The sequence below is a fragment of the Mytilus galloprovincialis genome, chromosome 9 (genome assembly GCF_965363235.1).
Source record: "Mytilus galloprovincialis chromosome 9, xbMytGall1.hap1.1, whole genome shotgun sequence".
NCBI lineage: Eukaryota > Metazoa > Mollusca > Bivalvia > Mytilida > Mytilidae > Mytilus > Mytilus galloprovincialis.
Genome location: NC_134846.1, coordinates 9,069,429 through 9,093,093, shown reverse-complemented (window position 1 = coordinate 9,093,093; position 23,665 = coordinate 9,069,429). Strand labels below are relative to the sequence as shown.

General features: G+C 31.1%; 1 long non-coding RNA gene across 1 annotated transcript; it reads left to right on the top strand.

The window, feature by feature from the left end:
- Positions 1 to 13,164: 13,164 nt before the first annotated feature.
- LOC143044362 (uncharacterized) lies at positions 13,165 to 21,644 on the top strand. Its single transcript, XR_012968663.1, has 3 exons — positions 13,165 to 13,277; positions 20,100 to 20,418; positions 21,565 to 21,644. It is a non-coding gene; the product is annotated as an uncharacterized LOC143044362 (long non-coding RNA).
- The last annotated feature ends 2,021 nt before the right edge of the window (positions 21,645 to 23,665 follow it).

Here is a 23,665-nt window from a genome sequence, read left to right as displayed (position 1 = left end):
ACCACCATTGTTTTCTCCTATTAGTCTTTAATCAATTGTTTTTTCAAAAACATTGTGTACAACTTATCCTTGTTACAAATAAAAAAGAACATGGCATGAGTAAAGTGTTATCCTGTCTAATACTACAGATAATATGTCCTTGCATATAAGTAAAGGCAACAGTAGTATACCGCTGTTCGAAATTCATAAATCGATTGAGAAAAAAGCAAATACGGGTTACAAACTAAAACTGAGGGGAACGCATCAAATATAAGAGGAGAACTACGACACAACAGAAACACAACATTAAAATGTAACACACACATAAATGAACTATAATATAACAATGACCATTTTTTTGACTTGGTACAGGACATTTAAAGAAAGCATTTAAGATGATAACAATCACTGAATGTTTAGCAGTCAATTTTTCATCCTTTTCCCCCGGTTTTCAAACTTAAGTTACCACGAAACCTCAAGTTTACTTAACAATTTATAGAAACCTAAAATAAAAAAGAATGGTGCACTGAAACACTCAAGACATGTTTATGGTTCAGACATATTTTTTCTTGCAAGTAGATTTATTGCCTACAACTGCCAAATCAAGGCAATTTTTTGTTATATCAATATTCGTATTTAACCGGTTGTGACATACTATTATATGATTTGGTAGTATTACACTACAAAGTTAAATCACAAAAACACCGAAATCTAAGGAAACTTAAAAAAGGAAAGTCCCTAATCAAATGACAAAATGAAAAGTGCAAACACATCAAACGATTGGATAACAATTTTCATATTCCAGACTTGGTACAGACATTATGTTATGTAGAATATGTTGGATTAAACCTGGTTTAACAAATGATATCTGATAGAAATTAATATTTTTAAGAATTTGTTTAATTTAAACTTCCATTTTTAATACGTTTCGTTATTTACATTAGATATAAGAAAAATTGTCAAAGGCCACTTAACACTTTCCTCTTTTAAAAACAGGTACAAGTGTTTGGCGAAAATAGCAATAACATTACTGAAATCAAAGATACCAGGCTTATATTTTGATATTTTGATATAAAATACTTTTTAAACTGCTAAAATATTCATTGTATAGGTCCTTTGTCTGGTATAAAAAGGAGAATGATAGATATTCATATAATATGCAAACCATTTACTGGGTAGTTATTGTGTATAATCGGTGACTCTGGTTCTTTATTTGTTCCATCAAATATTTTGTAATAAAATTTCCTCTTATCATATCTTAGGGTTTGATTTTTTGATTTTTTTTTTTCTAGTTTTCAAGTTCGGTCTAATATTAAATATGAAGATGCTGTAACAATGGAAATACATATTTGAATTAGGATTTTGTGCAAGAGGTAAGATAAACAAACATTCAACATTATTTTGACACAACTTAGAAGCTCAGCTTCTTTTTTGAATTATGATCTTCACAGAGTCAACATTATTTCAGATCCGTCTTGTAGTTGTGGTGCTTAGTGCGAAGATTCACGCCCTTTCTTTTTTCATTGTCCTAATTATGTGAATATAAGAACCTAATTATCTAATAATCTACATTGGTTACCAGATAACTCTCTACTAAATTTGAACATCTTAATCTCCGGCGATACGTCTTTAACTAATATTGAAAATGACAAAATTGTTAAGAATGTATATGAAATTATTAAAGAATCTAAGAGGTTTCTAATTGTGTAATATAGCACATTATAAAGTGCAAATACATGCATATTGTGTATAACCATTCACATCATCACACACCAACTCTTCACAGTTCCAACATTTTTTTTATATATATAATGTATTGTTTGTATGCATGTTTTGTAAATATTTTATTGTTATAATTTACTTGTCTCATCACTTTTGCACATTTAAGCAAATAAAATATGTTTAAACTAAAACGATTACTGATAAAAAAAAATGTAGAATTAGTCTTTCTATCTTCGCCTAAAAGTAAGCTTCAATATTCTTTAACATCAAAAAGTATCTGTAGTCTAAGATTTAGCAGTCTGGTTTAAAAGAAGGACGAAAGATACCAGAGGGACAGTCAAACTCATAAATCGAAAATAAACTGACAACACCTGGCTAAAAATTAAAGAAAACAAACAGACAAACAATAAAACACATGACACAACATAGAAAACTTAAGAATAAGCAACACGAACCCCACCAAAACTTAGGGTGATCTCAGGTGCTCCGGAAGGGTAAGCATATCCTGCTCCACATGTGGCACCCGTCGTGTTGCTTATGTTATAACAAATCCGGTAAATAGTCTAATTCGGTAGGTCACATTCATGAAAGGGGAGGGGATTGTAGTTACGACGTAAGGAACAATTTAAACTATGTGATAATTAATCTATCATGTATGGTAGTGTTTCAAATTTAACAGCAACGCCTGAAAGAAACTCAGAGAAGCTAGGGGAACTATAAAGTGAACAATCAATATTCTGATACTAGTGATTACGAACCCCTTGTTTGACAATATATCAACGTGAATTCTCTGGACATTAAAAAAGAGGTGAAAGATACAAAATAGACATTCATTTTTCGACAACAAACTGACAACGCCATGTTAAATACGAAAAACAACAAAACGACAAACAACAGTATGCAAAACACAACACAGAATACTGACTGATTAGCACAAATCCCATCAAGGACCGTGGCAACAATCATGAAACAATATTAATGTGTACTTAAAGTCATTCTGCAAAACACATGAATGAATGAATACTTTATTCTCTTAAAACAATTGTTACAGAGAACATATACATATTAACAATATACAAACTTAACATGATAACTTAACGATCTTTATGCTAAAATATTTCAATTAATAAAACATAATGTCAACAAAACAATTTATATCGAATCTATGCAAAGCAATATATATTCAGATGGCATTTCTTTTATAAACAATCTAGATTCAATAATGCGTATTGTTATGCGTATTGTAATGCGTTTAATTTTCTGCATTGGCTAGAGTTATAGGGGGAGGGTTGAGCTATCATAAATATGTCTGTGCCTGTCCCTCAGTAGCCTCTGCCTTTGTTAGTCTTGTTAATTTTAGTTTATTGTGTACAATTTGGAGTTTAGTATGACGTTCATTATCACTAGTATATATATATTTGTTTAGGGTCCAGCTGAAGGACGCCTCCGTTTGCGGGAATTTCTCGCTGCATTGAAGACCTGCTGGTGACGTTCTGTTGTTGTCTGCTCTATGGTCGGGTTGTTGTCTCTTTGACACATTCCCCATTTCCATTCTCAATTTAAGATAATTTAGACTTGACTTTATGTTTCTTTTGAAATTTCTTCCTCGTCAACATTAAGCATTTTGTTCTGACAAATTACCCCTCTCGATCCCTTCTTATTTTGATATCTTCATATGGTACAAAAAAAGAAAGACCTCTGTAGTAAAAAAATGCAATGATAATTGTAACAATTTACCCCCTCAATCCCTCCCTATTTTAATATCTTCACATTGAACAGAAAATAGAAAGACCTCTGTAGTAAAAAAATCAATAATAATTGTAACAATTCCCCCCCCCCCTCGATCCTTCCTAATTTTAATATCTTCATATTGAACAGAAAATAGAAAGACCTCTGCAGTAAAAATCAATAATAATTTCCATCGAAATTCAATCAAAATAGAAATAATATAACTTTGACAGTTCTAAAAATGTTTTCAACATTTGCACTTTTGTCAAAGTATATTATTCAAGTAAAGTCACTTAACACTGTAAGCTGTTTCCAAAGTGACATTTCATTATATTAGTTATATAAATTTAAAAAGTCGATCTCAGTTGTTAATTGCAGTTTGAAATGACATTTCTGTAAATAATCATGCTATCGTTTCTTTTAAATGGAATTTTCATGCAATGATGTCATTCCCAAACAAATATACTTTCGACTGCATGAAGCTTGCTTCGCTGCAAAACTTTTGCTATCTTTGCAACATTTATATAACTTTTTGTACTGACATGAATTGTCATTGATATGGTTATATTTATAAATTAATGTTTACAAAATATTGAATTTTTGAAATACTAAGGCTTTTCTACCTCAGGCATAGATTACCTTAGCTGAATTTGGCAAAACTTTTAGGAATTTTGGTCCTCAATGCTCTTCAACTTCGTACTTTATTTGGCCTTTTTTTTTTTTTAACTTTTTTGGACTTGAGCGTCACCGATGAGTCTTTTGTAGACGAAACGCGCGTCTGGTGTATATAGAAAATTTAGTCCTGGTATATATGATGATATAGTTTAATTATGACATCAATAATCCATAAAAAAAAAACGCTACGGACATACGAAATTAATTTAAGGATAGTTTCACTATCATATTAACACAAATATACAATTGATTAAAAATAACTCAATGATAGAATATTTAATGAAATAACGTAATGCCATTCCAAAAAGTGAAAACGGTAACATGTACACATACCGATGATGTGTTGCTTCTTGGAATATATTTCTGTAAATAGCGTAAATTATTCAGAATATGATTATTGTATTAATGTACGAATAATCTAAATATGTTGTTAATGGAATATTGCATTTTTTTTTGCATGTTAAAGTTTTTTCCCCTCTAAATGTCATATTTGAAACTAAATTAATGTTTACATCATGTTATTCAGGTTACTCATGTGTTATCCACCATTTTCTACAGAACGGAATGTCTGTACTAAGGCAGGAACCTCCATATAAAGTGTACCTAATACAAATATCAAGCTTGAGATTGTAACCCCGCGTAAATCCATACAAAAATATTAATTTACTGTACTTATTGCAGTTATATAAATTACAGTCTAAAAAAGTCGGCATTCTAACCTGTTTGCAATGCATTCTTTCATTTGAACCTACCAACAGAAAATGATATAATGTACTTGCCTGATCTTAGCTATAACGTTAATAGTGTAACTTCATCTCAAGGAGAAAATATAAGGATGTGTTTATTTTCTAGAAATAAATAACCATAGCTTTATTGGGCAACAGCTTTCAAACGTTTTGTTCTTTAATGCTCTTCAATTCTGTACTTTATCTGATTCTGTTTTACTATTATTTGTTATGGCGTCATTTACGAGTCTTTGAAAGACGAAACGTGCGTCTAGCGTACACATATGCAATCCTGTTATAAAAGATGTATATATTTACAAAATGTCTTTAATGCTGGTACAAAACGTTTACTAATTATAGTCTCTTCAAATTTATTAATGTATTGTTATGATCACCTTAATATGTTGTACATTTTGCATTATACTCTCTTTTGCATTACAACAAGTGGTCACCAATGGTATAGACCCTGATGGTATTGTAGACCAACTTATTATCGTTTTATCATTTTTGCGTATATAATTTGATTTAGCTAGCTTAGTTTGCAGTTATGTTTGATAGTGTGTCATATCATTGGAGATTCATTTTATACGATAGATAGATATCTCTGAAAATCAACATAAATATACGAAATCAATTTGCTGGTTAAATATTTTATTATTATCATTTACATCAATTATTCATAACTCATTATACACATCATGCTGTTGTTTTTCATGTAAACGTTCTAGTTGTATTATATTTCTAACGTTAGTGCTCATACATCCTAGCAAAACGATTGCTTTGTTTCCGTCCTTTCCTTTCCGTTCACAATGCATTTCTACTTTCCTTTACTAAAGTCATCCAATATTACTTATATTTATCCACTTTCTTATCAATCGAAAAGTCGACTAGTTTTAAACAGTACGTCCAATACTTTGTTTTTTAGATAAATGTTCAAGAGAATAACAATATTTTGCTGTTTCCTGGTAAATTTTCAGAAAAATTCAAAATGCATTCGATCCGAGAGAAAATATCTCCGCAAATAGGATATCAGAGCCACCAGCAAAATGTCCATCCATACACTGACTGTGTGCCACACATATATATATGTGTATTCCTTTTGATTGGTCATATGCAATACATTTCTCAGACTCACGTTCACTCAAGTCGAGGAATGAAGGTAGAACAATCGACATTGCTTCTGCTTTAATAATAAGCTTGTAATGTTCTTGACTCAAAAACAATGTGTTTGATAACTTGTCTACCACAGAGATCTTTTGTACGAAAATCCAAGAAGTGTTAATTATGTGTCTGTCCTTTCTGTTCACAATGAACCAATCGAAACAATTGAAAATAAAGCAAATTTGGTTTCTTCATTGTTTCAATCTTATTGGCCAGAACAGTTATAACAGGAATCCTCTTGAACTTGCATTTAAATGTGATAATTTACTCTCTTTTGAAGGTCAAATTAACTGATATCAATTTACGACATTCGCTGTTTCCAAGATTCTTTGTCATGAAATCGCGTTTTTATTGCAATAATCATGCATGTCATAACCTAGCCTACTCAGATCCTTTTCTATACATAAAAATAAGATATGCATTCTACTTGGGACAGGCGCAAAAATGCGTCGGATTTTTTTTAGATCTCAACTCTCCTCTTCTCAAGTCTTGTACCTCTTGCAGAAACTGTAGAAAAAACAAACACACAATACGCACAGTAAAAGTCAATTCAAAAGAAGTTCGAGTCCGATGTCAGAATAGGTAACAAAGGAAACTAAACAAAATGACAATGATGCATAAACTAACCAAGGACTACTAGCAGTTACTGACAAGCATCCAAGAAATCAAATAAATTGATTGAAAAATTATGTCCTCATCATAGGAATATCAAGTACAATCTCTCCCATTAGAGGTTTTGTATTATACCATCATAAAATATATAGTTTATAGCTACCAATAGAAAAAAGGACTGCTATTGGACGTGTCTTTTTGCACCTACTTGGGAATAAAAACTGATGTTTTGAAATGTAAATCAAATTTCTTTAACGAAAATTCTAACCTCCAACGTAAATTCAAAAGCGAGAGCTCTATAAAATCCGACAAAATCAAACGTTCTACTATATCAATTAACGGAACTAATGAAAACAGCTGTCATATTCCAAACATTGTTATATGAATTTGACGAGCAAAACATTATGAGAAGTCATTTAAACGGTCCTTTCCTGTAAATTAACTGTTGATTTATGTTTTGAGCTATTCGAAAAACTAACATGTTTCAACTCCTGGTATATTGCCTTGGCTGTATTTGGCATAACGTTTTGAAATTTTGATAGAAGTGTTCATTGATCTTTATACCTATTTGGCTTTATAACAGTTTTGATTCGAGTCCTACAGATCAGTGGTACTGATCCGTCTTTGTGTTGACGAAACGCCCAAATACTTGCTTTACCTCAAATGATGATTTTCGTCGGTATTAAGTAAATGGTTATTGATGAATTAAGTTACTTTTAATTGTGTAATTGCTATGAGGCACTTTATGTTCTTGTTTTTGTTATCTGGTCAATCTAGCCAAGTAATTTTTAGTAACTATTGAGTATGTGCTAATGCTTTGTGTTGAAGACCGTACATTGAAAAATATTTTTTTTAATTTTTTATGCATTGTGACTTGGAGAGTTGTCTCATTGTTGCTCATTAAACATCGTCTTATTCCCAATTAGAATGTGTACACTTCTAGATGGTTATTATGACAAAACATTGTTCCACTAGATATTAAAAGAGATACGAAAGATACTAAAGTGACATTAAAACTTAAAAGTCGAAAACAATTTGACAACGTTATGACGACAACAAACGAAAAACATCTTTAACATGATTAAGAAGAACAACAGTTTAGAAACTTTACCATATAACTTTGGCAGTTATAACAACGGTTACAATATTTGCACTTTTAATACCTGTCAAAGTATATTAATTAAGTAATATTAACGAAGAGGACACTTAACACTTTTATCTGTTTTCAAAATGACATTTCAAAATATTAGCTATATAAAGTTAAACTGGCAATATCGGTTTTTGTAATTGCATTTTGAAATAAAAGTTCTACAAATAACCATATTTTCATTTCTTTTAAATGCCATTTTAATGCAATGATGTCATAGCCAACCAAAAAACGTCCTTGGACTGCATGAAACTTATTTCCCTAATAAACTAATCTAGGAAAATATTAATCAACAACAGGTACATCTGAAAAGCGCTTCTGAAGCACAATTATTGATAAAGGGTTATTTTCATCAACAAAATCACCAGACTATAGGTGACCAAATACAATCAAATATTAAACAAAATCCTGTAAATGCATTTCAAAAATAAACTTTACACAACTGTCAATCATAACACTGATACGTTTCTTTATCGAAAATATTTCTTCAAACTGTGTACTTTATTCAGAATATGATTTATGTATTTTAAATGAACTATAATAACCTGAATATGTTCTTCTGATGGATTTTTGTGTTCTTTCGCATAAAAATAATTGATAACCAATTTGATTAACGCAAATAAAAAAGTTTTTTTTTCTTGTCAATATTTATTGCTTCAATTTTTCAATTGATATTTTTCTACAAAATTCAGCAGCCTTCTGAACGGCACTTTATACAAATATAAAGCGTTATGTTGTAACCTCATCTGAATGTTTGCATACAACTTATTTATTTAACTGTCCTTGTTACAGTTATTTCAAACTAGAGGCTAAATAAACGATATATCGGAAACCTGTTTGCTATGCATTCTGTCGATTGAATATGTAGTACTATTTTAAACCATACCAAAAAAAAAGAAATTGCCCAAGAGAAATTAGCTTTGGTTCAATTTAGTTTTATAGATAAAGTGTTTTAACTTAAAAGTACATTATTTTGATTTTGAAAAATTGTAATGATTTTATTCAGCCCCAGAATTAAATGACCTTAGCTGTATTTTGAAACATCTTTCAGAATTTTGTATTCTCCTCATCTTCGTACATTATATTACCTTTTTACTTTTTTGTATGAGCGTAACTGATGAGTCGTTGAAAGACAAAATGCGTGTCTAAGGTACAAAACTAAAACCTGGTATCAATGATGCATTCATTTTAATAATATCCCTATTACAGGTGATGGTCTTTAACATATGAGCTGCGTCGGATAGAAATTGAATGTACGAATGCATAAGACTCTGGTTGATTTTGGAACATTCATCTACAAAATATTTTGAAATAAAAGATTAAGTTTGGTCTGTTTAAGAGCATTTGATAAATAATTCAACTAAAGCACAAAGCCCTATACGTCCTGCTGATTGTTTTTCAAAACCAAATAGGTTAACAATGCATTGTGTTGATTTGCATAAGGTCGATTTATATCCGACGCAGCTCATATATTGAGAATGTAATAAGATTATAGGGGGCATTGCGATGTGGATATTAAGCAAATAAGGATGTCTATAAAAAAAAACCAAGTCAGCTGGAAAACTACAGGAAAATCATAAGACAATTGAGAATAGTAATGGGGAATGTGTCAAAGAGAAAACAACCCGACCATAGAGCAGACGACAGCTGATGTCCGCTAATGGGTCTTTGCTAGCTTATAATTTCAGACGATTTAAAAAAATAGATATCCAATAAATCTGATTCTATTAAAATATATGATAAACAGAATAATACATGGCAAAATTCGTATCGCATGTTGTATCAACACTCGACCAATATCAGCCCTCGGGACCTTCGGTCCTCGGGACTGATATCGGTTTTTCGTGGTGATACAGCATGCGATACGGATTTTGCCATGTATTATTCTATATATATCCAAATCTCTGTGTAACCCGCTAGTTGATCAAATTGAATACATTTCTCAGTTTCTCGTTCACTCAAGTGGAGGGTTGAAGGTAGATCAATCAACATTGTTTTCCTTTAGTTATAAGCTTGTAATGATCTTGACTCCAATACAACATGTATGATAACTGTTGTACTACAGAGATCAGAGAAGTAACGCCAATAAGTTTTACTTTTGTTGCTGATTTTTCTTTCCGTATGAACCAATTAAAACAATTGAAAATACATTTTTTTAAATTAACAAAATATTCCAGTGCAATTTTTGATTTTTCTACTCCTGAATGCATTGCATTACGACTGAACAATACTCATGGAGGCTACTCAACTGTTATGTACACAATCAATAGTATGATGTCATCACTGTCAGTGCGTAGACCTCTTGTTGGATATTTTACAATTATATGCTCCTCTTGACATTAAACGAGAAGATAAAGATACCAAAGAGACATTCAAACTAATAAGTCGGGAAGAAAACGGATAACCATGATAACGTCATGAAAAACGAAAACGAAAAACAACGAAAAGACAAACAACAATTTTCGAAACACAAGATAGAAATTTAAAACTGATCAAAAGAGGGGCGAAAGATACCAGAGGGACAGTCAAACTCATTGGTCGAAAATAAACTAACAACATCATGGCTAAAAATGAAAAAGACAAACAGACAGACAAAACACAACTTAGAAAACCAAAGGACTAAGCAACACGAACCCCACCAAAAACTGGGAGTGATCTCAGGTGCTCCGGAAGGGTAAGCAGATCCTGCTCCACATGTGGCACCCGTTGTGTTGCTCTTGTTATAACAAATCCGGTAAATAGTCTAATTCGGTAGGTCAAGCAGAATAGACACGAAATGTTTAAATGAAACAGCATCACTGAAAGAGCAACCATTTAACTTATGAAGGGGGTATGGTATTTGTCTGAGTTAAAAAAAAGATTTCATTCGAAACGCATATTTTTTTTTAGTTTTTCGACACTTTCAATTAAAATAACTATACTAAGAAATAACACTATTAAGTACTAACAAAAATCTTGGATTCAAAATATATGTTTTGCCTGTCGTTCCCTTAGATTTGACAACCGTAGTTTGCTAGCCTTGTATTTGGTAGATCTTTTAACTTCTGTTTAGGTCAAATAAAAAAAAGTTGATGTGTTTTTAATCTAATTTCAAATATGCCAATTTTTCATTAGCACGCATTAGCACATGCATAAGTATGGGTTCAGAAAATATCGTGTTCAACTTAGCTGAGAATGATAAGTTGGGAAGTACACTTAGGGACCAGTCATGTTAATTCCGATAAGTTTGCGGCATAATTCCGAACACTGTACTACACATTTAAAAAGGCAAAATCCTTTCCGGGATTTGAGTTTTTTTTTACTTTCTTTATCCCTCCCTTTCTTCATTAAGCATGAAACCTTCATTCACAACCCTATGATCCTGCCTCTCGGGGGTCAACTCCCTATATACAAGGTGATCGGACGTACTGCTGGTTTATCACCTTTTCAAGCTTGAGAATATGTGAAAAGGTATACATCTTCAAAAGCTAAATTATATGAAAAGGGTGGGGTAACGGAAATCCAGCGACCACCTATCAATTCAGTATTGTAGTGGGCCCCCGAGTCGCCTTCCAATCCATGTTGTATTTGAAACGTCACAATATTTAAACGTCATGGTAAACCATCGCACCTCAGCGTAGGGACCATCGTACTTCGGCGTGGACCATCGCACTTCGGCGTGACCATCGCACTTTAGCGTCCCCATCGCACCTCCGAGTCTTACATATATATCAGGGGCGGGTCAAGCTATTTTGAAAAACAGGATAAAGGGGGATCCAATCATAGGTCATCATTCAAATGCATTGACATTCCAAAAAAGGAGTTCTAACCCCCGGAACACCCCCCCCCCCCCCCCCTTTTCCCCTGGATCTGCCACTATCTATACTCGGTATAACATGAATCCCGAGAAAAACGGTATTACAATCATTAATCGATGTAAATGTGTGTAGATAATCTTTCTGCATACCGACGTATGAAATTCTAAGATCCCTACATTGAAATATTTCAAGCAGAAAGCACAAAATTAACAGAGAGTCAACAACAAAGGTAGATATAATCTCATAAAGCTTCATATCTTTAGATGCCTTGTTTTTTTATTAACACTAAATGAACATTAGTGTAACTATGATTAGTAAGTGAAATATTGTTTTCATTCGAAATAGCTTCTTCATTTAAAAGTGGACTTGTTTTTATTTTGTGGTCAGCAAAACTTGTACAGTTCTTTTCCACATCGACCCCTCCCAATTTTATTATCTTCAAATTAAACAGAAAATAGAAAGCCCTCTGCCGTAAAAAATAATAATAATTTACACTTAAATAGAAGCAATATTATATAACTTTGGCATTTAAATTTGTTAACAATTGTATTTTTAATACCTGTACGTCTGCGTTTATTACACACATAATCTTACCAAAAAAGACACTTAACACTTTCATCCCTTTTCAAACTGACATTTCAACATATAAGTTACATAAAGTTATAAAGGCGAAATCTCTTTATAATTGCAGTTTTAAATGATATTTCTACATATAACCATATTATCATTTCTTCTAAATGGCATTTCCATGCAATAGAAGGCATAGCCAAACTAAAATGCTTTCGATTGCACGTAGAATATTTTTTTTTACTAAACTTATTTGGGAAACATTACCAATAAACGTAGAACTACTGTGTTTTTGAAAATGTAATGCAAGTAATTATTTACAGGTACAGGAACATCCTAAGATGATGAGAGCTCTACGGATGCAAAAAAAATATTAAAGCGTAATTTACATCAACAACACCAAAATAGTAGTTATAAAATATAATTAAATTTAATAATAGTAAATGATGTGGATTCATTTATTTTCGTAGGTAGAATTTTCGTTGATTGCGGAAAACATGCGTCTGCCAAATATTTCTAGCTTCAGTTGTTCAATTGAAATGTTGAATTTTTTCATCCAAGTTTCAGGCATTGTCAGGCACAAATCGATCATGTAAATTTAATTAGACTATGAATCTTTAAAATTAGCCTTTTTATACACCTATTGACTGGGTGTGAGGGCAATAGCAAGTTTGTTTTCCCTGAGATGCTAACTATTGCTCGAGGTGAAGCAAAAAAAAAATAGAAAATAGCAAAATGCATACATATTTAATAATTTACATTTGCTTTTTATTGCTTTAAAAAAAATTTCCTATTTTCTATTATTTTTTCATTTTTTTTTTTTGCCAAAAAAAAAGAAGTAGAGAATAACAAAATCAATAAAAAACAAATGTAAATTAGTATGCATGATAGAGACAGAAGAATTCGGTCTTCTCAACCTGCCACTAAATTACTACTTTTGGTATTTTGGATGCATAAGGCCGCAACTTGTCGAGGCCGAAACCTCTTAGTTCTACTTTAGAGTTACCGTTCTTGTTTCTACTACTGGTTCCTCGTCCTCGTTGACAATGAACATGATCGTTGATGATGTTCATAACATAATCATTGCAAAATTATTTTCTAAATACTACACAAGAGAGAAAGAACATGTTTGTGTCAAATTATAAAAGAATATACAACGAATTGGTAATTTTTTTTTTCAAATAATTTATTTCTTATAATATGTGACCTGTGCGTATGGCATCAATGATTTATATTTAACAGTTTAAACGTTATAATAGTAAATGATGTGAATTCATTGATTTTCGGAGGTAGCAATTTTTGTGGATTGCTGAAAACTTGTATTTCGTGGATATTTGATTTGATGGTTTTGCTTATCACTGTATACAACACAGGCACTTGTTTCTATCCATTGGAAGACCCACTATCAAGTTCAGCGTATATTTACGAGTAAATATACGTTGATAGTGGGTCTTCCAACGGATAGAAACAAGTGCCTGTGGTATACAAGTACAAAGCCTATTAAAATTATATTATTTGTGGAAGATTTGAATTTGTGGTTCAACTCTAGTATCTACGCATGAAACCCATGAAAATTTGTATCCAACGAATGATAATGAATCCACAATAGTGTAGAGTCATTTCGAAACTTCAATACCTGTCATACATAACACTGATGCGTTCCTCTATGTGGGTCTCATTGGGGTCTAAGCGTGACGCGGGATTGCCGATTTTTTGTAAGCATGATACGTGAAAGTCAAATTATTGTGTTGTGAAAACGGGAAAAGAGGTCTTGCGGGACCCGGGAAATGACAAAGAATGAGAATTGCTTACGTATATAGTGTAAGTGGGATACGGGAATCTGACAAAACAGTAAGCGGGATCCGAGATCGGAACCCCCCAATGAGACCCCCTCTATGGAAAATGTTGCTGCAAATTGTGTTCATTGTTTTGAATATGATTATTGTATTAATGTACCAATAATCTAAATATGTCGCTCTAATGCCTTATAGAATCTTGCATTCTTTAGCATTAACTTATTTGGTCCCTAATTTGATAAATGGGAAAAAATGAGTCTGCCAAATATTTCTAGCTTCAGTTGTTCAATTGAAATGATGATTTTTTTCATCCAAGTTTCAGACACAAATCATGTAAATTAAATTTGACTATGAATCTTTCTCCTTAATATACACCTATTGACTGGGTGTGAGAGTATAGCATGTTGTTTTCCCTGAGAGACTAACTATTGCTCGAGGCGAATCAAAAAAAAAAAAAAAATAGAAAATAGCAAAATGCATATATTTGCTAATTTACATTTGCTTTTTATGCTTTTGCTATTTTCTATTATTTTTTTATTTTTTTTGCCAAAAAAAAAAAAAAAAGAAGTAGAAAATAGCAAAATCAATAAAAAAACAAATGTAAATTAGTAAATATATGCATTATAGAGACAGAAGAATTCGGTCTTCTCAACCTGCCACTGAATAACTACTTTCAGTATTTTGGATGCATAAGGCCGAAACTTGTCGAGGCTGAAACCTCTTAGTTCTTCTTTAGAGTTACCGTTCTTGTTTCTACTACTGGTTCCTCATTCAGACAATAAGATCATGATTATTGATGATGTTCATAACATAATTACAGCAAAATTATTTTCCTAAATACTACACAAGAGAGAAAAAATATGATTGTGTCAAATTATAAAAGAATATACAACGAATTGGTAATTTATTTTTTTTCAAATAATTTATTTCTTATAATATGTAACCTGTGCGTATGGCATCAAGGATTTATATTTACTATACAAAATATTATCCTGGGCTGTACTCAGTCACAGGCACTTGTTATTTATCCATGGCTAAATCTACTATCCCTATATATGACAGGGATAGTAGATATTGCCATGGACAATGATGGATAGAAAACAAGTGCCTGTGGCATCAGTGTATGGACACGATGGAGGTTACATGATACATGTACAATGTAATATAAAAAATTGTTATTTTCATACATGAAAATGTCAGTCTTTGATGTGTCTCCTTTGACTTTAGAAGTACCTATATGGTTACACTAAGTTTTGGATAATGGGTAACAGGTCCATTCCCTTCCTAAACAAACACTTTAACAGTAGACATAGTATTTACCGGCTGACTCGAAAATCCCGAATTATTGACGTCATGTAACAATTTCTTTTTCCATTGTGGTGTCAGTTATTTTGTATTATGAATTCAAAATTTTTCAGGAACATTTGTGATGTCCAGTAATGAAGGACAAATAGCGATAAGGTGTAGAAGTACAACTATGAAGAATCTTGATGTCTTGAAAAGCCATTTTTTTTATTTTTTGCTTTGACGCCCTACTGTAACACATCCTCCAAAGCAAAAATATTAACTTTCAAGACAGCATTTTTATCATGGTTATAAGGACTTGTTTGCACAATATTTTATTTTATACAGAAAAATTGTAAAAAAGTAATTGAAAGACCAACATGACCAAAGAGCTATCGTTCCACAGCTACATATTTTAATTCAAATACAGGTTCATTTTCTTTTCACAGGACTTTGAAAACTTAGCAATAATGGTCTATATAAATGTTTAAATCAACTATCACAATATAGGACAATAGAGCTCAGACTTGGGGTCAATTACATTGGAATGTAATTAATTGAATTACACATTACATTGCAAAAATGGTGAATTACACTAATTACACATTACACAGTTTTTGAAATGTAATTAATTAAATTACAATTACTTTACTAAAGTTATTAATCAAATTACACATTACCATGATATTTTTTAACAATATTTTACAAGTTTATATAATGCATGTGTAAAATATTCATGTAAGCATAGTTTAAGCGTTGCATAAGGTAATCATTTAATATAGTTATTTTAATGTTTTGTCAATTAGTCTGAATCTTCTGGTCTGAAAACAGCATTTGTTAATAGTCTTTCGACAGGAGCTAATGTTGTGCAAGATATTGCTTGATCAGGACATGGAAGTTTTATGATTAGAAGATCATTATATTGATAGGAGAGGGAATTTGTTCCTATTAACATGATTAACTTGCCAATACATCAAAGGGTATTTTGACATCTCAGAAATGAACTCATTTGAATTAAACATAATATGAATAAAGAAATTATAAATGAATTTAAAATATTTTTTTTATTTTACTTTAAATATTTAAAAGTGTGCTTGTCACAATATTGATACGGTCTGGAACATATACAAACAATGTATATGTTCCAGACCGTATGAGTATTTGGACCGTACGCGTACGGTCTGGACCGTATGCGTATATTTTCAAAATACGTATACGGTCGGACCGTACGCGTACGGTCTGACTAATATTAAGAAGTTGGTCACGTTTATCAGATACAAATGTATATAACAGATCATCATAGCTTACATCTCAAATTAATGTAAAAGTTCAATAGTAATTGAAATAAAACAAAATAATATTATAACTATTTTAAAAAATCACGTTTATTTAATCTGTTAATCTCCTATATTTAGCATGTCAGTAATTCATATATTGAAGCCAAGTATGCTAATTAAAATTGAAGTTATCGGAAGTAAACTTAGAGTGGGAGGACAATCGTTTTAGAATATTAAGGAACTTTACAAAAAAAATGCAAAGCAACGTGCATGAACAAATTATGTTACTGTAAAAAAAATATGACATTCTTTGTGGAAGTCAGTGTCACCTTGAGTACCAAAATAGGAATCACGGATATAAAAATAAACACATATTTAATTTCAATTGTTCGCTTAATCATTTCATCCATATACATGTAATAAAATCAATTTGTATAACTAAAAATAATGATTTTGATAAATATTTGTTTAAATTTAACCAATATGATCCCAAAACATCAGCAGGACCGTACGCGTATACTCATACGGTCCGACCGTACGCGTATGGTCGGACCGTACGAGTATACGTATACGGTCCGGACCGTACACGTACGGTCCAAATACTCATATGGTCTGGAACATATATAATGTCTTGTGTATATAATGTATATAACATATTTTGCTAATTAGATAAAATATCTGTAATAGTGGCATTGCCCTTGGACATTTTAATCTGATTAATTGCTGTTTGTTTTTACAGCTGTTAATTTTTATTTCTATAATACTTTTGTGTATACTAATTTGACAAAATGATTGTATGCAGTGATTTTAAATTCTAAATGAACTGTCTCAGAAAGATGTTTCACAGTGACACAATTTATTGTTTTTGTTTAACAAGGTGTTTATTACTTATCAATCTATTTAGTTAAAGCAGAGACATATATACACATATGTATATATGTCTCTGGTTAAAGATCTTTCTTAAAAACTGAACAACCCTTATGCATGTATATGATTATCACATTTTTTAAATTATAAGACTATTAAAAAAAATCTATAGGTCAAAAAAATGATATAAAAACTTCAAAATAAATTGCAGACTTCATATATTAAAAAAGCATTGATATTTGAAAAATATATATAATTTTACAATTTATATTATTAAACACAAATCCTTAACTGTAACACCATAAAAGTACATGTAATTGAAATGTAATTCAAAAGTTGTTGAGCATTACATGCTTTTTTCAATGTAATTAATTAAATTACCATTACATGTAATTAAAAAAATGCCCAATTACACATTACATTCAATTACATGGAAAAGTGTAATGCATTACACTTAATTACCATTACATTTTTAATTACCCCATCCCTGATAGAGCTTCCCTTAAATTTTTATAGACTATTATTTCGTAAATGTATATCAGATTTTAAAGTCTTGACAACTGTTATTTTAGGTGAGATATATATTGGAACATTTATATTTTATTCTTTAAAAAATTTCGATGTTTTCTCAATATTTTTTTGTCACATGTATATAAACATATAGATAATTTTTCATTCTGCAGATTTGGCCCTAGTTGGATTCGATAATGTTTATGTTAATAATGTACTTTTTGGTCATGTTTAGATGACATGTACATACATAAACTCTGCCTTGAAAGTTTTGGTATGATCTTGATGAACATATGATGTCATATGATGAAGGTAAATTTAGAAAAACTTTGGAAGGACTAAAGTTATACAGTGCTATTTTCATTGTATACATTTATAAATACCTTTTTGATATTCTATCAGAATCAAAGATAAATTCAGGATCCATATGACCTATTTAGATAAAGATATATATGTACATGTGCAAATTATAAAATATAAAAACTGATTAAATTTGGCTGTTTTGAATATTTTAAAACATCAATAGACATCTGAGAGACAGAATAAATTAAATGAATTTTATTAAAATAGGCCTAGGCCGAGAATAAAAGATAATCTTTAGCATTTGTTGGATTGGAGACATTATCAATGAAGTTAATAATCAGGACAATTTTCATATTTGAAAAAGAATATATTAACTAAAATTACAAATTGAACATGAACATCACACCTTTATTCACAGTTTATTTTTATCTTAAAATTACAATCAGTATTCTCTATTTGGGACATTAAGTTATAAAATATTCCATCTCTTCAATTTTAACAAATTATACCAGGATTACACGTAATATTTTACCTATAAACATGATAACATTCAGAATATAAGATTAGCCAGAATAAACCGGTTTATTTCTTCAATGCCTACATGCATGACATATACATGTACATTATGTATTGTTATGGAAAATCAGGTTTACAAACATGCTAGGTTTTATGGAATAGTGTATGTCTAAATAAAATTCAGTGTTTTTAAAAAGAAACCAGTAATTTGACTTTTGCAGGTAAGTGGAGGCTTCTAACTCTCCCAAATATTAAGATAATATCATGGGAAAACTATTTTTCTCATAATACATAATGTATTTTTTTCAAGTAATAACTCTGAAGGATGCAAATTATCATGTAATTATAAAAGAATATAGACATAGTTAAAAAAAACAAAAAAAAGAAACACCAAAAACACACAAAAAAACTTACAATGATATATATATAAATGTGTTGGTTTTGTCTTTGTTTACTTGCTAATTTAAGTCCATAACTAAGATGATGAGATGAAGGAGAGATATAAGTGCTATACTACATGTATTAGTAAACTCAATCAGGTTTACCTACATTTATCCTGCAATTGGGTATCCTACTATACAGATACAGCCCTACAGATATCGCTATGCTGTATCTGTATACTATACAGATATCGCTTAAAAACTCCGCCCACTGCCAGACTGATTATTGTTTGAACCTGTGTGACCTCAGAATGTGTATTCCAGTTGCATTCCAATGACGATGACAATTGTCAATTTCAAAACTTGAATGTGTATGATTGTGTTACAAAATCAGCCATGTCAATTTCAGCATGCATGTTTAGTGAATGTCAAGTCTGAAGCGTAGGACAACTCGTACACTTCTGTTTCAAATTTGACGATGTTTTGTTATTTGTGTTAACTGTTGAAATTAGTTGTTATGTTAAAATAGATAATTATCAACCTTGAGCGATGTATTATTGTTGACCATTCAAGATTCTTTTTTGCGAACCCGTCTTCAGCGTAATGTTTGATTTTGATATTACTATGCGGGCCTCAAGGGATTACAAATAGAAAATAAATTCTTAATATGTTAGTTTTTGTGTCTTTCAAAACACAAACAATATACAGAATTAATGACTGTTTAGTGTCTTTAAATATCAGCTGTATTTGTGCTCAGCTCGAAACAGGTGTAGTAGCTCGCTAAAAGCTCGCATTCACCTTGTTTCCTAGCCTCGGACAAATACAGCTGATATTTAAAGACACTAAACAGTTATTGTCTATGTGTATGATGTAGCTATATATTGTAAAACCCATTATTTATATTACATTGTAAGAATTAAAAGTACAAATTACACCATGTACATGTAGTCACAACATTAAGAAAGGTATAAGTGTGTTATCCTGTTATATCATTTACATTATAATTACTTAATCATGTTAATTATGTCCTGTTTTTTTTATTTTCTTTTTTAGATACATTTACAATATGCAATTGTTTCTGTTCTGGTATGGATTTAGATAACAGACGCTTATACTAGGAAAGATTCATAAACCTACATGCTTTTATTTGAAATCAACTACCTTACAAAGTCAACATGCAGATGTCTGTAACTTTTAAGGTGACATTTTGTGTGCGAGCTGACACACATCCAGGAGAAACAGTATGTATCATAGGAGATTGTGACATGCTAGGAAATTGGAATCCACACCGGGCTGTAAAACTAACTAGAGTTTCAAGTCCTAGACCATCTAGGAAAGCTGATAGCAACGATAAAAGTAACACAAATGGAATGTAAATATATGAGAGGAGATTTAGCTGTAAAAATGTACATGTACATGCAATGTATGGCTGGAAATCTTCTAGTTTTTAGTGTATTTCAACTATATTGTATGTAGATTTACATAAATGTACTACAATTTCTTTCTTATGTACTGATTCACTTCCTGTTGAGGCATTTCCACTGGCTGTATTGATAAGTGAGCAAAATCATCCATGATATCATAAAGCGTGAAAGAATTCAAACAAGAAAACCGAAGGCCTGATTTAATATGTATATATATTTATTCACTTCCTGTTTAAAAGCCGTTTCCAGTCTCAATGTGGATATGTGAGCAAAATAATTTCTTATATATCATGAACATGATGAAGTGTTAAAAAATATAAACAAGAAAACCAACAGGACCAAAGGCCTGATTTGATATGTATATATCATAATAATTACATTAGATGTATGTTTCATTATAATACGTTATTCTGATTGGCTACACTGCAATCTCACGCTATTCCTTAAACAATTGCAGTACACATTCATTCAAGGTGAAACGAGGTCCAACAATAAAGTGCATAGGTAAATTAAATAAAAACTGGATAAAAATCATGTTTTCATGATCCTAAATAAAAAAAATGTAATTACAAGTATTGAATGTTTCTTTTTGTAACTTCATCATGTTCATAGGGTAGTAAAAGCGTTGACCGTACGCACATTTTTAGAATGAAGCACTTCAATGCTTTATACAAAATGTACTTCGGTCAACGCTTTTACACCCCAATACAGTTACAAAAAGAAGCATTCAATTCTTAAATAACCTTGTTTGAAACTTAGACAAACAATGTTAGATCTCCAAATTTGCACCAGCAAATGTTTGTCCTTCTCTCAGCTGGATTTCAATCTCTGCTTCTGTGACTCTGTCATGCTTGTGGCAGAGATCTACACTAATAGGCGATCATAAATTGATTGCTGCATAAATACATGTACCATGCATATTCATAACTGTTATCATGTTTATCTAGGCCCCTAGGGTAGCATATACATGATATATAAATACATGTAAGCCCTAAGCAGTAAATTTTGCTGGTTTCTGGCTTTTATTTGAAAACTTTTGCCATCTGACGTTTATCTTATTTTATAAATATGCATTTTTATGTGTACAATTGCAGGAATATATGGAAAAGAAAAATTAGATTGACAAATGGGATGCATGATTATAAATACCGTTACTTTATTGCAAGAATTGTTGAGATAGTGAGGACTGTGAAACAACAGTAGAAACTAATATAAGACAAAGAGTTTTCTCTCCAAGAGGTGCATACTATATAGTATATGTTTATGCTGTGTTGTGTAATAATGTACATGTCATTATATTACCATGTCTATTTAAAAACATTTTAAATGTTGAGGGGAAAAAATGAAATTTTTATCATCTTAAGGTGGTACCTAACACTAAAGGGAGATAACTCTGTAAAATCAGCAGAACGTTTTAATGACGTTGTGTTCTTAAGGGAATATTAAGCTTCTCAATGATCAAAATGAGTGTTTGTCAAACTGCTATATAACCAGTGTATTTTTTCTGATTAAACGGTTGGTTCAATTTTTTTGATTTTTTTTTATATTTTTGTCAAAGGGTCAAAGTAAATACTTTGTCAAAATTTTAAGAAAATTAAACGAGCCAAATTAATTATAGTTCAGGTGTTAGGTACCACCTTAAGCATTTTCTGGATGAACCTTTATCAGAAACACATGTACAGAAAGCCATATTTTGAAAGACAAGGATGTAAAAATAGTAGAAGAGGGGAAAGGTGTAAGACCAAAAGGGACATGAAAATAAGTTTGTAGCAGTAAAAATATATTTGACCACTCAACTAATTAAAAGTAAAAAAGAAAAGTAAACATCTGGTTTCTGTCACCTACCATTATAAAATATGGTTGGTTAGTTGATCAGGATTTTATTCTAATTTTGCATATGAACGAAACTGAAAAAAATACATGTTTTCTCATGTGTGATCCCATTTTACACTTTTGCACAACATAATTTTTGCAAGTGTGTGGATAGGCTAACAATATTATGAGTTTTGACAGGTTCTATATTTGATATGCATGGATCTTATCTCAAATTTGAGTAAATAATAAATTGTCCTGTCAATGGCAAATAATGTTTTAGTTCTTGCACCCTCAAAGATTTCTACTATGTACACTTTGTAACATTCATTTGGTATCTGCATGTCAATCATATGACTACAGACTCAGGGACTGACCACACTTAATAATGTTATAAAATGTCTTCCTATTTATGTCTCTGATAAATTTTATTACTATTGTACATTTTAGTTGACACAAAATGCTGACTTTGATTTCTTTATATTTCAGCATATATGGATGAACCTGTAAAGTATGAAAATACAATTGATACCTTTGGAGAATACGGTATTTATAATTGAAATATTATAAAGAACATGTGTAGCTTTAAGGGACAACGTAAATCAATCATATGTGTTAAGAAAAGTCTTTCCTTCTTTTGCATCTCTGTCCAACAACTTTGTTCTGATCTGCAACTTGAAAACTTTGTTTAAGAAAGCTAAACTGACTGACACATTTTCGGTAACATTATTCATCATCATAGGCCTCATTTAGAGTCAGTACCTGATGCTTGACCATTCTAAGCTACTAATGTGTATCAAGGAAATAAAATATATTCAATTAGGTTATATACAATGTATAGAACAACATACATATTTCATAGAAAATTGGGAAATTAACAAATAAAAAAAGAAACCCCTGGTAAAATTGGAATCTGCCAAAGAGACAACAACTCGACCAAAGAGAAGAAAACTGCCGATAGTTCATTTTAGTTGCATTAGAAGGCAACCATTGTCTCCGTGTGTTTTATCTTATTTTATTTTTACTTGTAGGACAGAACAAGTATGTGACAAATGGCTGGCTGATTGACAAGACAGAAATACACATACGACTTCACAGCAACCCAATATATATGTGGAAAGCTCGTCACAGAACACAGACCTACAGTATCAAATGTACTCCTTTAGATCATCGATTTAGTGATGTATGTTAAACTAAAATGAAAAGTGTTGTGATGTTTATATTTTATATTTTGTCTCTACAAAGGGGGTAGGTCCGGTAAGGGCAGATTTTGGCCTCAAATTTCAGGTTCATCTAACGAAAGATTTTGGACATTTTTTAAACACCTAAGTGTCTATTTCAATTGATTCAATTAGTTTATGTAAAAGATTTTAACTGATTTAG